The sequence below is a fragment of the Phodopus roborovskii genome, unplaced genomic scaffold, assembly GCF_943737965.1.
Source record: "Phodopus roborovskii unplaced genomic scaffold, PHOROB, whole genome shotgun sequence".
NCBI lineage: Eukaryota > Metazoa > Chordata > Mammalia > Rodentia > Cricetidae > Phodopus > Phodopus roborovskii.
The window spans coordinates 19,566,642-19,583,365 of record NW_026125391.1 but is presented as its reverse complement, the minus strand read 5'-3'; positions in this window follow the sequence as shown (position 1 = coordinate 19,583,365).

Here is a 16,724-nt window from a genome sequence, read left to right as displayed (position 1 = left end):
CAGATCCCCTGAAGCTGGACTTGCACATGGATGTGAGGGACTGGACATGGAAAATGTATAATACCTCAGTAATAAGTTTTATATTGATTATGTTTCATCTTACATAATAGTAATTTCATATATTGATTAAACTGAAATGATAGTATTTAATATATGCTGCAGAGAAATGTGGGCGAGAGGGCTGAGGGAGTAGCTCAGAGGTAGGATATGTGTTGAGTCTACAAAAAGTCTTAGGGTCAGAGCTGTGCTACCCAAATTCCCAAAGAAGCACAGCTCACCTTGACAGTTTCTCCTCACTGGTTTCACTGTGGCTACTGCAAATGTTATCATTTCATTCTTTTTGGAAAATTTATCTGACTTAAGATCGTTACTTATTTCTCTTTGGTGCCATGACTCTGATATGATGGAAGCTTCAAATTGCATTACCTGGTATGGGGCATGGTGGCCTAGGCTGTGGGTCCCATAGTCTCCTGCAGCAGAGCAAGTGGAGATGGTGTGTGGGGATCCTGTCACCTTCCCCCAAAGGGAGCAGGCGTCAATGCTCTCCCCTCAGCTTTCCTCAGAAGTGGCTTAGCTGTCTGCAAATGGAGCCCCTTAAGGTGCTGCGGAAGTCCTGAAGAAGGTGACAGGCTGCCGTGGGGTTGTGGTCTTCGGCACAGGGCAGTTCTTTCTGTGTGGCAAAGGACAGTTGGTAACCAGAGACCCAGAGGTTAGAGAAAAGCACTCTGGGTGACATGTCACAATTTGGGATAAGACACAATGCAACACAATGCTTAGGAGGTAAAGGAGAATGGGGACGGACAGACACCTAGTTCTCCAACCTTACAATGATGCTAAAATCAACCCACATTCAGAACTTGGAGGCAAGTGCAAGAATTTTGACTGAACTACAAGCCCCTTTAGGGTACAGTTCGACTTAAAATTCATCTTTGGCTCTGTAGCACATACCTGTTACCTCAGCCCTTGAAAGATACATGTAAGAGGGCCAGGACTGCAAGGCCAGCCTCTGCTACATAAAGAGTTTGAGGTCAGCCTTGGCTATTTGAGATTCTGCCTCAAAATAAACAAACAAAAGTAAATAAATTCATACGTAAACTGAAGGACAACCTGACTGATCTATTTAGTGAGCTCTGTTTCAAATGAAAGCAAAAAGGGCTGAGGTTCTAGTTGTCCTTGCCCAGCACCCACAATATCCTGAATCCCTGTCTCTATCATCCCACCACCAAAATAAGCCCAACAAGCCGAAATCAGACACCCCATAAATTATTGGTGTACTCCCAAATCCCCAAAATGTAGCACAATATACACAGAAAAAGGTGGTTAATGAATATGCACTGACGTTTATGTTAATATTCTTTTGGCTGAAAAAAAAATGTGAGTTTAGGAGAAGGTTTTGGGGAAACTCCTAGAGCTGAACAAAATCATTAATCTAGGAAAAATACAGGAGCGGCATAGCCTCAGGCCCTCAGCAGTGGGAGTTCCTGGACACAGTCTCTGGGGCAATGCTCTGGCTACTGCTACCCACGGTCTCGGGCTCTTTATTGATTCATTGAACGCCCCTGATTTATAGGCAGGAGAGAGTGGCTCAACCACACCGGGCCAGCTGTCAGCCCCTATCAGTCAGCCCTACTAGCCTGGATGGAGGACCCCAAGTGCCACCCGGGTGTATGGATCCTGTTTCCAGCTCACACTCTGGGGCAGGGAGGGAGGGACCTTACAAGCTTCAGTTGCTTGCTGAAGGCCAAGATAGGAACAAGCTACTAGAATAACTGTTTTACCTGCTGGGGCAGCATACACAGATAATATCAGCACCAGGAGTTTGAGACCAGCCTGGGCTACACAGTGAAACTGTTTCAATCCATCCCATACATACCTCTCTACACTGGCTTCTTTGGGAGGAAGTCATTTTGAGCTGCCTCAACTTAAGGACTAGGTAGTTATTACCCACCTTATTGAGGTCAGAGTATCTATACATAAATTGGTCTCTATGTAGGCCAGACTGGCTTCAAACTTGTCAAGTAGCCCAGTCAGGCTTTGAACTTGCCTCAGCTTCCAGAGTGCTGGGATTGTGGGTATAAACAATCATACCCAACTACATAAATTATCATAATTATTCTACAGCAAAGGTTTGTCTTTTCTCTAAATTTATTTAACCATTTCTTTATGTAAGTATAGCTTCATGGATGAGTTTTCTTATACTTCAGTTCCATGCAATATTGCTTTGTTACTCAAACCATCTAGCTTTGGCCATTAGAGGCTTCTTAGTTGACTCATCTATGGCATAGTCATATTTCCAATCAAATTACTTACTTTTTAAGCACCTCTTTTTTTTTTTTTTTTTTTTTTGAGATAGGCGCTCATGTAGCCCAGGCTGTCCTTGGATTTACTGTTAGGATATGTAGCGAGGGGAACCATGACAGATCCCATGGCGGCAGGAAGGCGCCAAGCAGACAGAGGCTACTTGGAAAACTTTCCTGGGAAAGGGAAAGGAGTAAGGGAAAAAAGGGGGCGGGATTGTAAGACAGAAAGAGAGACAAAGAGACCCTGCCTCCTCAGAGAAATGGCAGAAAAAGAACTGTAGTGGGGAGGAGTTTATCTCTAAAAGGGACCTTTACAGCTGTGCAGAGCCAGGGAATGCTTGGCAGGAACAGAGGGGTAACACAATGTGCCAGATTCCCAAGGGTGCGGCCAAGATGTGCCTGGATGATAACACACATTGCCATGTAGCCAAGGATCGAAGGGTCCAGACCCTTACCCAGCCCCCTGCTTTAGCAGCCATGACAGGGTGCAGATCAGCAACATAAGCAATTGACCTTGCCCCTCCAGCCCAGTCACTAGGAAGTCAGACAACCTCCATGTGGCAAAGAACCAATCCGAAGTTAGCTGGCAGGCTCTGGATGTGCTTCAGGGTAACAGTGGTGGCCAAACAGTGACCTGCAGAGCATAGCAACTGCTGTGGGTGGGCCTATAGGCCCAAACAACCAGTTAACCAATCAACATAGGACAGGTCGCCTAAGCCCAGAAGCGCACCAATCCTGAGACTGCTGCTCACATCTGTAATCCTAAATTTTGGAATGCTGAAGCAAGAGGATGGCTGCCCATCCAATGCCAGCCTGGGCAACATAGTGATCAGGACCTCTTGGCTTAATGAGTTTGCTGTATGCCATAAACATAGGTGGACATGTTTGTGTCTTTCCATGTCAGAATTGACTGCATAATTGACTGTCAGTTTCATTGGCTGCAACTTATCACATAGTGCCAAGCTAATTTGCTTTATAGCCCACTGTTGGGAAATCTTAAGTTCTTTTTTTCTCTCTCTCCCAATCGTGTGTGTGTGTGTGTGTGTGTGTGTGTGTGTGTGTGTGTGTGTGTGAAATGTATGAGTGATACATGTACAATGCTTATGTAGAAGCCAGAGTAGAATGCCATGTTATGTGCCTTATGTTGCTTTTGGCTTTATTGCCTTGGAACAGTATCTCTCAATAACCCAGAATCTTGCACTTTTGGCTTCCTGGCTGGTCAGTGAGCTCCCAGGATCTATCCTCAAGGCTGAGATTATTATAGCCATCTACCAGGCCTCAATGGCTCCTTTGTAAAAAATGGGAGTATTTCATATGAGATGCTGGCTGGGAATGGTGTAAACCCTGTAATCCCAGCACTTGGGAAGTGGAGGCAAGAAGACCAAAAATTCACCTGCATAATGAGCTCCAGGCTTATCTGGGGTACATGGGACCTGCTCAAAGAAGAAAACAGGGGCAGCAATATGGCTTGGAAGGTCAAGGCACTTGTTGCCAAACCTGATAACCCGAGTTCAATCCCCAGACCCACAGGATAGAAGGAGAGGACCAACTCCTGAAAGTTGTTCCCTTGTGTCTCTGAATGCACCCATGCCACACACACACACACACACACACACACACACACACACACACACACACACACACACGAACACACTCATGCAAGCACCCAAAGAAAGGATGGGCTAGGATGTAGTTTGGTTTGTAGAGTGTTTGGCTAGCATGCACATAGCCCTGGGTTCAGTTCCCCAGCACCACATAAAGACAGTCTGGTTAGACATACCTGTAATTCTAGCACTGGGAAGGTAGAAGCAGGAGGATCAGGGTCATATTCAACTGCTTATCAAAATCAAGGCCAGCTTGGCTATGGGAGACCTTGTCTCTGACAAATTATAACAAAATCACTTAATACGGAGCGACCCACGGCACAGCCTAGTCTTTACACTTGGGCTACAGAGTGGGATGTTCTCAAATATAACACAAATAAAATAGAAGTGCTCAAGCAGACTTTGGGGGGGGGGCTGGCTGATACCAGGAAACAGTGCGACTGGATTTTTTGTCTCTAGACGGAGTTCCTGCAGCCAGTTCCCCTCCCCGGATATAAGGGCCATTTTCTAAAAAGAAGGTCTGACATTTACTTTGAGTTTACATGCCAGCAAACAACCTCCCTTCTACAAAACCATTATTGAGGAAGGAGAGAGTGTCACTCTGGGACACCTCGGTGACTAGGCTAGGTTAGAATCCCAAACCAGAAAAACCCTACATTACAAGAAAGCATGTCCATCTTCTATGCTTTTGAAAACGCCAGGGTTATAAGAAGGAGTCAAATTACTATTGTGTTTGTGACTTCTTCTGACTGCTGCCACTCTGAAGGCCAGGGGTGGGGTCCCCTGACCCCTCTCCCTTTAGGGTCACAAGTTCACACTCAGTTTTTGCTGGAGCTTTAAAAGTGAACATGGGGGTTCTGGGATGCAGCTCCATGGGGGTGGGTAGCATTAACATAGCCTGTACAGGACTTAGGCTGGTCTCATATCACAGGTGCGCACATACAAAGCAAGGTGTAAAAGTAGAGTTGTTTAAGAGAATGTAGGGATTCTATAGTCTCTATAGTGACTGTCTCAGCTGCTCAGCCTACCCCTGTTGTATGCGTCACAGATGACAAGTAGCAGGCTAAGCAAACCTTCCATGGGTTGAGATAACCAAGATTTGCCTGTGTTCATATTGCAAACGCAGGTTCTTCTGCTCTCGGTTCTGATGTGGAAGAGTGGTTCCCTTGTCCTGTCTCCCCGGGATCTGGAGCCCTTCCAGGCCCTCCCCAGAGTCCGGGAGCCTTCAAATGCAAGTCCGTGACTTTCTTGATCTTCCTCAGAGGCTCCAGCCCTCGCCTCTGGGCTTCCTGTCACTTGGGCCTCACTTCCCAAAGGTGCTTGCTCTCTGAAGTCCTTTGTTTTCTGCCCTGCAGCTCCACCTTGGATTTTGTCCTCTGTGGTTGCTCAAAGAGTGTTTCTGAGCCCTCCCCACCCCCACCCAATAAGCCTGGTTGCACGATTCCTCGGGATGATGAATCTTTTTGTTGTTGTTGCTCATTTTTTTTTATTAATTTTTTTACATTCCAATCCCAGTTCCCCCTCCCACCTTTCCTCCCAAACCCTTCACTAGCCCCCCTCCCATCTGCTCCACAGAGAGGGTAAGGCCTCCTCTAGGAAGTCTGTCCCATCATCTAATTGAGGCAGGACCAAGACACCTCTGCACTCCCACACCCCTGTGTCTAGTCTGAGCAAGGTATCTCTCCATATAGAATGGGCTCCATTAAGTCAATTTGTACATTAGTGTTAGATCTTGGACCCACTTCCAGTGGCCTCATATATTGTCCCAGTCAAATCGTTGTCACCCATATTAAAGGAGTCTAGTTGGGACTTACGCAAGTTTCCCATTTGTCAGACCTGAGTCAGTGATCTCTCACTAGCTTGGGCCAGCTGATTCTGTGATTTCCCCATCATGGTCTTTAGTCCTTTGTTCATATTACTGCTCCTCCCTCACTTTGATTATTCTCCAGGAGCTTGACCCATAGGTTAGTTGTGGGTTTCTGCATCTGCTTCCATCTGTTTCTGGAAGAAGTTTCTAGCTTCTCTGGGGTTGTGGGTTGTAGCCTGGGTATCTTCTGCTTTATGTATAGTATCCACTTATGAGTGAGTACATACTATATTTGTCTTTCTGGCTTGGGGTTACCTCAGGATTTTTTTTTCTAGTTCTGCCCATCTGCCTATAAATTTTAGGATGTCAGGGTGATGTGATGTATCCTGCTACAAGTGTTTCAACTATTGGCCAGGAAAGCTCTAGTCATCTCTTAACTTCCTGTTGTGACCATTGTTCTCTTCTCGCCTCCTAGTGGCCCTCTAGGGAAGGTGCAGTGCGTGTGTGTCTGGAGATGGGACGGATGGCTGTTTCCACAAAGGGCTGAAAGTAAATTCTTTAGGACTTGAAAGCTGCTTAGTCATTGCCTCAACTATTCAGGCCTACCCTTGTAGTGTGTGTCTTCAGAAACCTTTTAAAAGAATGAGTGATAGGTGTAGTCACATGTCAAATAAACTTTAGAAAACTAAGTCATTTAGGAGCTGGAAAGATGGTTCACTGTATAAAAGGCACTTGCTCTCCAAGTCTAGTGACCTGAGTTGATCCCTAGAACCCATGAAAAATTAAGAAAAAAAAAACTGACTTAAAAACTCTGCTGTAATCTCCACATATGTGTCACACGTCTTCCCTCCCCTTTATATACACTAACTACTACTACTAATAATAAAGCAAGTTTTAAAAAGTACATCCTTGGAAACAGGTCTGATATCCCAGAATTTAGCAGGTTGAGGCACGAATATTACTTTGAGTTCAGGGCTAATTATGAATGCACAGTAAAAACAACAACAAAAACCAAAAAAACCAAGCCAATTAAAGAACTAAACAAACAAGCAAAATAACATTGGGGACGAAGCTGAACTGAGGATATGGGAGGTCCTGGGTTTTATCTCTAGTATTGCAAAATTAAAAACAAACACAAGCAAACAAACAAAAAAACAGGTAATAGTTTTCTGACCTCTGCTCTAGGATATCTGCCATTCTCCATCACCCTTGCCGTATTCAGAGCATTGATTTATTTAGAATGGTGTAGCCACAAGAAAGACTTGTGTCTGAAGGCAGAGCCAACATCAAGAGATGTCCAGCTCTCAGGACATGTCTTTAAACCCAGCTTGGTGGTCATCCCACTTTCTCAGGAGGTTGAGGCAGGAGGGTCACACATTAGAGATCAGACTGGGCTACAGAATGGATTCAAGGCTAGCCTGGACAACCTAATAAGACATCATCTCAACCTCAGTCCAGTACTGGGGGGGGGGGGAAGAAATGACATTTGTTCTGTTCAACTGAGACTGACTAACTAACCCAAACTTAGTGCCTGCCCAACTCTTCTGAAATTCTCAGCATAGCTCAGGTATTTTAAATCATATCCCAAGAGTAATTTCAATACATAACAAGGCAAAGATGAGCTGAGATGTCCACTGGATGAGTGGCTGGAAATGGCGGCCTCTCTCACATGGAGACATTTTAGCAAGTCACTAAAGTCAAGGGCAGTTTGGAACATTCCTCTTTGGAACCCCAAGAGGGGCGATTCAAATGACGCAGCAATATTACTGTACACTTCTCATTTTCACAGTCTGGGAAAAGTCACTTTTACTGGCACCATTAAAATTGGAGTTCCCTTCGGGGTATTGTAAGTCAGGATGTCTTGGTAATGTCTAATCTATACAGAATATAAATCTCACTCCCGAGTTGGCTTCTAGGGTGAAAGCACAGAGAACTGTAAATTCAAAGTCTTGACTAAACACTGACTCAACAGAAGTCACACACAATTTGTCTTTCTCCAAGTATCCACTGCAATCGAAACAGACCACTGGAACAGCTATCGAGTGCTTGCTAATCCCTCTACAGCTGTTCAAGTTAAACACACTGTGTACCTGGAGGCGGGGATGCCTGGGCATCCTCGGAGGACTTGGCAAGCCTATTTTTTTTTTCCCCTTTTCCGAGATTTAAGCTGACATCTGCTGGGATTGTTCCTGCAGTTCCATCCATCACAAGAGAAGCCTGTGAAAGGGTACAACGAGCTTCTCGGCTACAGAGATTCCTGTTTGTGATTACTTCGCCCTGGGAAGGAAAAATCCTACTTGGAAGGCACAAAGTCCTAGCAAACATTAAGCAGAGGGTATGGTATGGCTCCTTCCGCCAGAAAAGATGCCTTTTCCTGACAGGCTCTCAGTCACCCAAGAGGCTGCATGGAAGAATCCTGTTATCCTAACCCAAATAAATACATCTCTCAAAAACCACCTTTAAAATCTAACCTGCAAATTAGATGGGCACAGTGAGTTCACATCATTGTTTTGCTGGCTTGGTTTTTTTTTTTTTTTTTTTTTTTTTTTGTCTTTTTCTTGAGACACTGTTTCTCTGTGTAGCCCTGGTTGTCCTGAAACTCACTGGGTGGTAGACCAGGCTGATCTCCAACTCACAGATCTGCCTGCCTCTGGCTCCTGAGAGCTGAGATTAAAGGCATGGGCCCCCACCCTGCATCCTCATTGTTGTCTGAGTGGTTCTTTTGTGGCTCACATCTTTAATCCCAGCATCCAGAAGGCAGAGGCAGTGGGATTTCTGTGAGTTTGAAGGCAGCCTGGTCTACATAGGGAGCTCCAGGTTAGCCAGGGCTGCATAGTTAAGAACCCATCTCAATAAATGAGTGAGAGAGTGATGAATGAAATAAAGACTGCAAGTCAGGGGTGGGGAGATGGCTTAGGGGGTAAAGGTGCTCACTGGAAGCCTGGTGATCTTATTTGCACACCCACTGTAAGGACTCAGGCATTATGCTGGCCCTGTCACCTTAGATGCACTCAGGCAGTACCCTGGTCAGCCTAGGGTTCCATGATTTTGTAACGCAGATGCAAAGGGCCCTTTAAAAGGAAAAGTCCAACCACTTACACTCTCTTTCCTGCTGTTCCCCTGGGGCAGACATGACTTTCCCTGTCTCCCTCTTCTCTTCTGTCCTCTCTCCGTCTCTGTGTCTCTTTACCTCTTTTCTCTTTCCTTCCCCCCTCCCTTCTTTTTCTAATAAAACTCTCTTATGCTCCGTCTGCCTGGCGTGTTTGCTAACAGTAACAACAAATGAGCAAACTTGACAAGAGCACTAACCTGCTTCTGGTTGGTCCCAGGTGCTGACACACCCATTATTGGGCAGGCTGACTTTGAATCAACTGAACCCAGGCCTTTGAGGGTAGCCTGAGAAACACTGTGAGACTCCCCCCACCCCCTTTCTCAAAACAAAACAGAGACCATCTCATAAAACCTTCCAACCATACATGCACCTTTCCACCGAGTTGTTTTTTGCAAAGCAGTCAGAATGTCTCAGTGAACTGAGACAAATCCCTGTGGTTTCTTCTCCTAGAAAGGCAACGGGATCACACACATCAGAACTGAATGATCTTTATCTCCCTCTAAACTCTGAAATCCCAGCACCCAGGAAATGAAGGCAGGGAGCTTAGGAGTTCAAGGTCATCCTCAACTAAATAGGGAACTCAAAGCTGGCCTGTGCTACCCAATAGAGACCTTACCTCAACAAACAAACAGATAAAACTGAAACCAGGCACTGTGGAAGGAATTTGAGGCCAGCTAGAGCTACATAGTGAGATCTTGTCTCCAAAACCAACCAACCAACCACGCAACCAACCAACCAGCAGGCAGGCAAGCAAACAACACAAACCCCAAACATACCAAAACAAACAAACAACAACCACAACAACAAAAACCTCATTCCCAAACCAAACTGGAACTGAAATTCTTAAATACTATCAAAACTCCATTTTAAATCCTGTACTTTGAGGGAACATGTGGTTGCAGTTGAAGAGTGTAATCATTGTTACACAAGGGGCTGATGCTAATTTGGTTGCATCAACAATGGGGAGATCATTTCCGGAAACACCATAAGCTTGCCTGTAGCCAACCCCAGACTCAGTCATTACTGAGGCAAAACAGATAGCTCTGAGCATGGGGGAGGAGGGCTGGGAAGTAGACTACTGCAAGGAGAGAGGGTAGGAACAGCAGGTATTTTGAAAGCTGACTCCTAAACTCGTTAATCTTGGTTCATTAGTGTGGGTAAAGGCACTTCTATTCTCTGCAGAATGAATAGAACACAGTGGGAAACTTCATTCATTGTGAAATGTCTTTGATTTTCTCCTGTGTGGAATCCTCCCTCGGGCTGTCTGAATGTGGCCTGATGTGGGAAAGGACAGGATGAGGGGTTCCCATTTCCTGCCAGATTCTCCCACTTCCTTCCTGTCTGGTTGCCTTTGCTGGAAGGTGTCTCCTCTTGAGTACCCAGGCACGTGGTTGGGCCGGGTCTCTGAGATGTCAGTCTACCACACATGAATGCCCTCTTACCATACTTCCTACTGGTCGTAAGCCAAGACACGGAGCCTCCAGAAGCCACCCCAATTCTCTTCCATTTATTATTTTTTAAATATTCAGTTTTGTCTCATATTCATTCCTGTTTTAGCTATGCATGTATGTTCATTGCATGCCTGAGTAGCCAGAAGAGGACGTCAGCTAATCTGGATCACATGTCTGTGACCTGCCAGATGGGTGCTGGAGCCAAACCCAGGTCCTCTACAAGAGCAGCAAGTGATCTTAACTGCAGAGCCATATTTCTCTCTGTCTCTGTCTCTCCATTTTTGAGACTAAATATTGCCATATAGCTCAGGTTGGCTTTGAATTCTGGATCCCCCTACCTCAGTCTCCTAAGTGTTGGGATTGCAGGAATATACTACCACACCCAGCTCTCACTATGTATGTATGCAACATCGTGTGTGTGTGTGTGTGTGTGTGTGTGTGTGTGTGTGATGGCTTCATTGAGCTGTATTCTACAATGTGACTATCTGAAATGGTGAACTCCACAGTGGCTGGCTCATCTTTCCTTGCAATACTGGTCTACTCCCCTAACAGTTCCTCTCCAGGAGCAGCTCTTGGGGGGTGAGGGAACCCAGAACTGACTGACTGGAACTGAGTCCAGCAACTCTTCTAATGGGAACATTAGTGATGCCAGGACTCACTGACACAGGGTAGGAGCCTGTCAAACCAGTGAGTAGGGCTTCTGCAGGGCTTAAAGCTGTAGCCGCCACAGGCTCAGGGGAGAAGTAGCGCCAACATCGACACCAACATGCCAAAATTGAAGTGGCTTTCAGAAAAAGCCCAAATTTCCCCAGATGTCTAATTCCAGCCTTGCTTCCCATGCCAGTTCAGCACTCAGGGAACTGTATTTAAGCAAACAGCAATTGTCACTTTATGCCCCCACTTGGCAGTTACTGCACTTTGGAAAGAAGGGAGGCACTGGTCTAGAAGCTGCTATGGATGAGAACTGGCCCCAGGGTCTCTGCTTTCAAAGGAGAATCTGTTAGAAAGACAGCTGACCACCAACAAGGTACAGGTGAATGGGCAAGATGATTTTTCAAGGCTTACATTTCCAGTAGTTTTATTTTGCTGCAAAGCTGAGGAGGTATAGATATCTGTCCCCACCTCCATCTCCACAGAACAGGCTCCCCTATAACCAACATCTCACACCAGGCTTTTTCACAGTCAAGGGCTCCGCATAGAAACAGTATAATCACTTTAGCATTTCATACTAAAGTTTATTCTGGATGTTCGGCCTTCTATAGGTTTGGACAAGTTAATTTTTTTTTCTTTTTTTGGAATGTATGGTGTGTGTGTGTGTGTGTGTGTGTGTGTGTGTGTGTGTGTGTGTGTGTCTATGCTTGTATGCACGTGCATGTGTGGAGGCTGGAAGTTGCTATCCAGTGTCTTTCTTGATCAGTCTCCATTTTATTTCCTGAAGCAGGGTCTCTAACTGAACATGGAGCCTGCCAAGTGCCCTGGTCTAGCTAGTCAGTTTGCCTCAAGGATCCCTTATATTCACCTCCTAGGGGATAGAAGGGTAAGTGAGCCACTGTTGCTCCCCAGTTTTTATGTGTATTCTGGGTGTGGGAACCCACAGAATTGATTCCATTCCATTTTGACTTAAGATCAGTGAGTTTTTGCCTGCCCTTTCTCTTACAAGGCCAGGGTTGCTTGACTAAGGTGTGATCACTGCACGACCTGCCCAAACAACAGACTAGTTAACTCAGAATATAATTATTTGATGTTTCAGGTATTGAAGAGATAATTATTCTGTAAGTATTTTGCCTTCACTCCCTCTTTTGATGGGGGTATAAAGAGACTTTGAACAATAAACATGGGTGGTTCAGTATTCACTGAATGCCTTCTGGATTCTATATCCTGTGTCTTGCCAATTCTTTTCCTCAATCCACACTCCCCTTCTCAGGTACAGACCAGACAAGTAGGCTAGACCCAACAGATGGCCCAGCAAAGTGGCTATATCATCTGGGGATCTTAATTCTGACTCTCATGCTGGTATAATAAGTAATATATCCACTGAACTATCTCCTTAGCCTTGGGATTTTTTTTTTTTTGTAAATAAGATTAAGGAAATGAAAACAAACAGACAAAAAACAAATGACTATGCTACTGGTCAGGGAATGCCTAAGGACATGACATTTGCACCCAAACTTCAATGAGAAACCAGTCACACATGCTCTGGGATAGTATGCTAAGCAGAGGGAGCAGCAGGTGCCAAGGCCCAGGATGACCGACATGGAGGACACAGCAAGAATGAGCTTGGCTTAATTAGTGTTTCTATTGCTGTGAAGACACCAAGACCATGGCAACTGTTATAAAAGAAAACATTTAATTGGGGCGTCTGGCTTACAGTTCAGAGATCCAGTCCAGTATTGTTATGGCAGGAAACAAGGCAACACACAGGCAGACATAGTTCTTACATCTTGACTCACAGGCAACAGGAAGTGGTCTGGCTCGCTGAGCATGGTTTGAGCATATAGGAAACCTCAGAGCCCACCTCCACAGTGACACACTTCTTCCAACAAGGCCACACCTACTCCAAGAAGGCCACATTTCCTAATAGTGCCACTCCCTTTGGGGGCCATTTTCTTTCAAACCACAATAGGGCTGGAGGAGTCCAGGGATGCAGGTCAGTGACGCAGCACTTGCTAGCATGTGTGAGACCCTTGGTTCAATGCCCAGCACTAGGGAAGAACAAGGATATCCTAAACAAAAGGTAATCTTGTAGGATTGTGTGCTGACTTTTTTTTTTTCCCCCTTGGTTTTTTGACACAGGGTTTCTCTGTGTTGCTTTGGAGCCTGTTTTGGAACTAGCTCGGTAGACTAGGCTGGCCTCAAACTCAGAGATCCACCAGCCTCTGCCTCCCAAGCACTGTGATTAAAGGCATGCACCACCAACACCTGGCTCTGTGCTGACATTTTTAAACTAGTTTTTTTTTTTCCTGTTGTATTTATTTTGAGTGTGTGTTACATGTTACAGAATTAAAGTAAAGAGGATTAAAGTAGCCACACTAGAGTACCAGGAGTCTCAAAGAGTCCAGATTGAACATCTGGAGGGAGGGGAAACTCCATTGAAGGCCAGGGTGGGAGTGGGATTAGCAGATAACCAACCTGTTAGACATGCCAGGACTGTGGGGGTCAAGACAAGCTGCAGAGATGCAATGTAGGACCATGGAGATCAAAAAGGTGAAGGGAAGGTCAGATCTAGGGAGCCAAATGAACAGACAGGAATCTAGCTGTCTGTGCAGGACTTGGCCAGCTAAGTCCCTGGGACAGTAGGGAGTCACAGACCAGGTGGTCAGGTGACAGGTGGGTGGGGCATTCATGAAGCACTGGATGAGTTCTTTTCTTTTCTTTTTTTTTTTTTTTTTTTTTTTTTTTGTTTGCTTGCTTGCTTACCTTTCTTTTTTTCTTCTTCATTTGAGACATGGATTCTCTATTTAGACCTGGCTGTTAGCAACTCTAGCCTTGAACTCAGAGATCTGCCTGCCTCTACCTCCTGGGAGCAGGTTTGTTAGATGTCCTCTTAATGGATCCAGGTAAGGTTGCTATATTCTCACCTTAGCCTGTTGTACCAGTAAGTTCTTGAACCTGTTTTCATTCTTTTTTGGTGTGTATGTATGTAAGATGTGTGTGTATCTGTAAATAGTCATATTCATGTGTGTGAGTACAGGTGTGTGCCTGCCATAGCAAATTCATCAAGGTCAGAGAACTTCCCTTCTGGTATGAGTCCTCATCTCCAACTGCTTGAGACAGTCTCTCATTTGCTGCTGTATTTCCCAGGCTAGCAGGCCTGGGAATCCACACCTTGCCTCCCATCTTACCCTAGAAACACCAGGATAATGCACAGATACTCCCATGTCTGGCTTTATGTGGGTTCTAGAGATCCAAACTCAGTTCCTCACATTCACACACCAAACACTTTAACCAATGAGCTACCTCTGCAGTCCCCGATATGCTCTGACTATGGTCATATGGCCCTGCAGTTCCAGTTTCATTGATAAATTTGGAGGGTGGCACTTTTGCTGGGTTTAGGAATCAGTCATTCATCAGCAGGTGCCTCGTGGTGATGCTGGACTGGAAAGATATTGCTCATGAGTTCCCCAAGATGCAGAACTCACTTGCTTCTGTATCTGACTCAAAATGGGGTCTCTCAGGGCAAGGAGTAGCATGAATAAAATCTCTGTTTTGCATGACATGGAGTAATTTAGGGCAGGGCATAGCCCCCTCTTAAGACCAGTGGAATTCACTTAAGACCAAGGAATTCACACTAAACCCAGAGCTAGTGGTATAAAAGCTTTTCAATTGATGTTTGGTGCTTCATGTTACTTACTAATGCATGGATATATTTCTGTATGAATCATTAACTTTACAATGCCATGGCTTATTCATATTAGTGGAAAACACACACGAAATGTAATTTCTCCAATGCCATGCACGAAGCTATTTAATATCCTGGCATTATCTAGCTCATATAACACTCATATGGCCCTTTTAATACAAGCATCCTTATCTTAATTTTACACATGGAAAAACTGAGGTTCAAAGGTTAAGGGACTTGTTACATTTCACTTGGCAAGTAAGTTGTTCAGCCAGTTTGTCGTGGAGGATGATGAGCCCAAGAGCCATTTTGGATAATCTGAACATTTGAATGCTGGGATCACAGGAATGTACCACTGGGCCCAGTCTATTCAATTTGGCCTTAATGCATGTAAACAGTTTGGCAACTAAGCTGTATTTCTAGCCAGGGTTTTGGAGATTTGTGTGTGTGTGTGTGTGTGTGTGTGTGTGTGTGTGTGTGTGTGTGTGAAGAATGGTTTCCTGTAGCCCAGGCTAGCCTCATACCCTAACTTAGCATGTAGCCTATGCTGTCCTTGAACTCCTGATCCTTCTGCCTATACCTCTCTGGCACTGGGATCACAGGCACATGCCACCACTCCCAGGTTCTCTTTTGGAGTTTGAACTAGGGATGCCTTTGGGGAAATGGGAAGAATGTCTGGTGGCATTGTTCAGGATTACTGAGGCAGGAAAGAATGGTATCGATGGGTAGAAGGCTCATGGTCTAGGTGCTGGAGATGGGAGTAGCCTAAGTCTTCTTTCTGGCATGCTTCTGTTGATAGAGGATCGATCCTCCAGCAAGTTCCAAGCACATTTGCCACAAATCTCTGTAAGTCCTCCTTAAAACAGGCTGATAAACTTGAGAATTAAAAACCTCCACATTCCATCCTGCCTGATGCTTTTGAATTTTAATGCATGCCAGGCTGGGATTTATATATGAAGGCCCTAGATACCATCCTGGATCCAGATGAGAACTCAGCTATACTAATTATCATCTTAATAGTCTTCTCAGAGTACAATGAAGCTGGGCTGTTTTTAAATGTTTTTAAAATCAGATTATACTGAGATAAACCCATCATTTCTGCATCTTTCTGTACATGTTGTTTAAGAAAATGATTTGGGTATAGCTGTTGCCATAGTGGCTAATGACATTACAATCAACTAAGAATATTACTTTCAAAACAAATGAAATGGTTTAAACCTATCTCGCCAAGAAATATTGTGAAGACATACTTATGAAACATGAACTGCACTGTCACCAAATTAATTTGTTTTCTATGCTCAAATTTAATTTAAAAAGAGATATTTCTCTAACTGCTTCCAACAGCAGATTGTAAAGGGACTTCTAATAGAGAACACCGGAAATAAATATAGTAGTGTTCAAGCAAGCAACCAACACAATAGTTATTCTGTTGCTTGTGATGTTTTTGGAAAGTATTTTTTTAAACAACTTCCTGATGAATATGCTCTCGTTATTGTGAAGCCAGGCTGGTGGCTGGCTCTTATCTGCTTTTTTGTCTCTCTTTCATCACTGTGTCCTATGGATGATTTGATATCTATCCATTACCAAGACCTGCTAGATACCGTCCTGGGTTTCTCCTATATGGGGTTTCTATTCCTGGCTTGCTGAAAGGGACTTTTCCTTAGTATAACCCACAGCGCAGAGCATCTTCCTGAAGAAAGGCTTTCATCTAACCCCTTCTGTTATTAAAGCATCAGGGGTCCCATTGCTGATGGCCCAGCTCGGACACAGGACATGTTTCAGCCAAGATAATGCATTAGCTTTTACAGTCACTAGCCTGCTACTTGGAATCCTTCACCCTTTCTGCCAACTCATGGCCAACACCTCCTTTCCCTTCTGTATTGAATTCTCTTCCTTCAGGATGTTTTCCTTGCTTAGTAGCTACTTAGCAGATAAACAATTCTCGTTTTTGAGATTTTAATCACATTAAGTGCTTAAAAAAAACAAATTGTCCGAGTCTAGAGATAAACAGCTTACAGAGATTTTCATTCTTTAAGAGGGCGACTTTGTCAAGAGATAGAACTCAAATTTGCAAGGGGCTGTGTTTTCCTTAAGACATCAACCCTAGAACC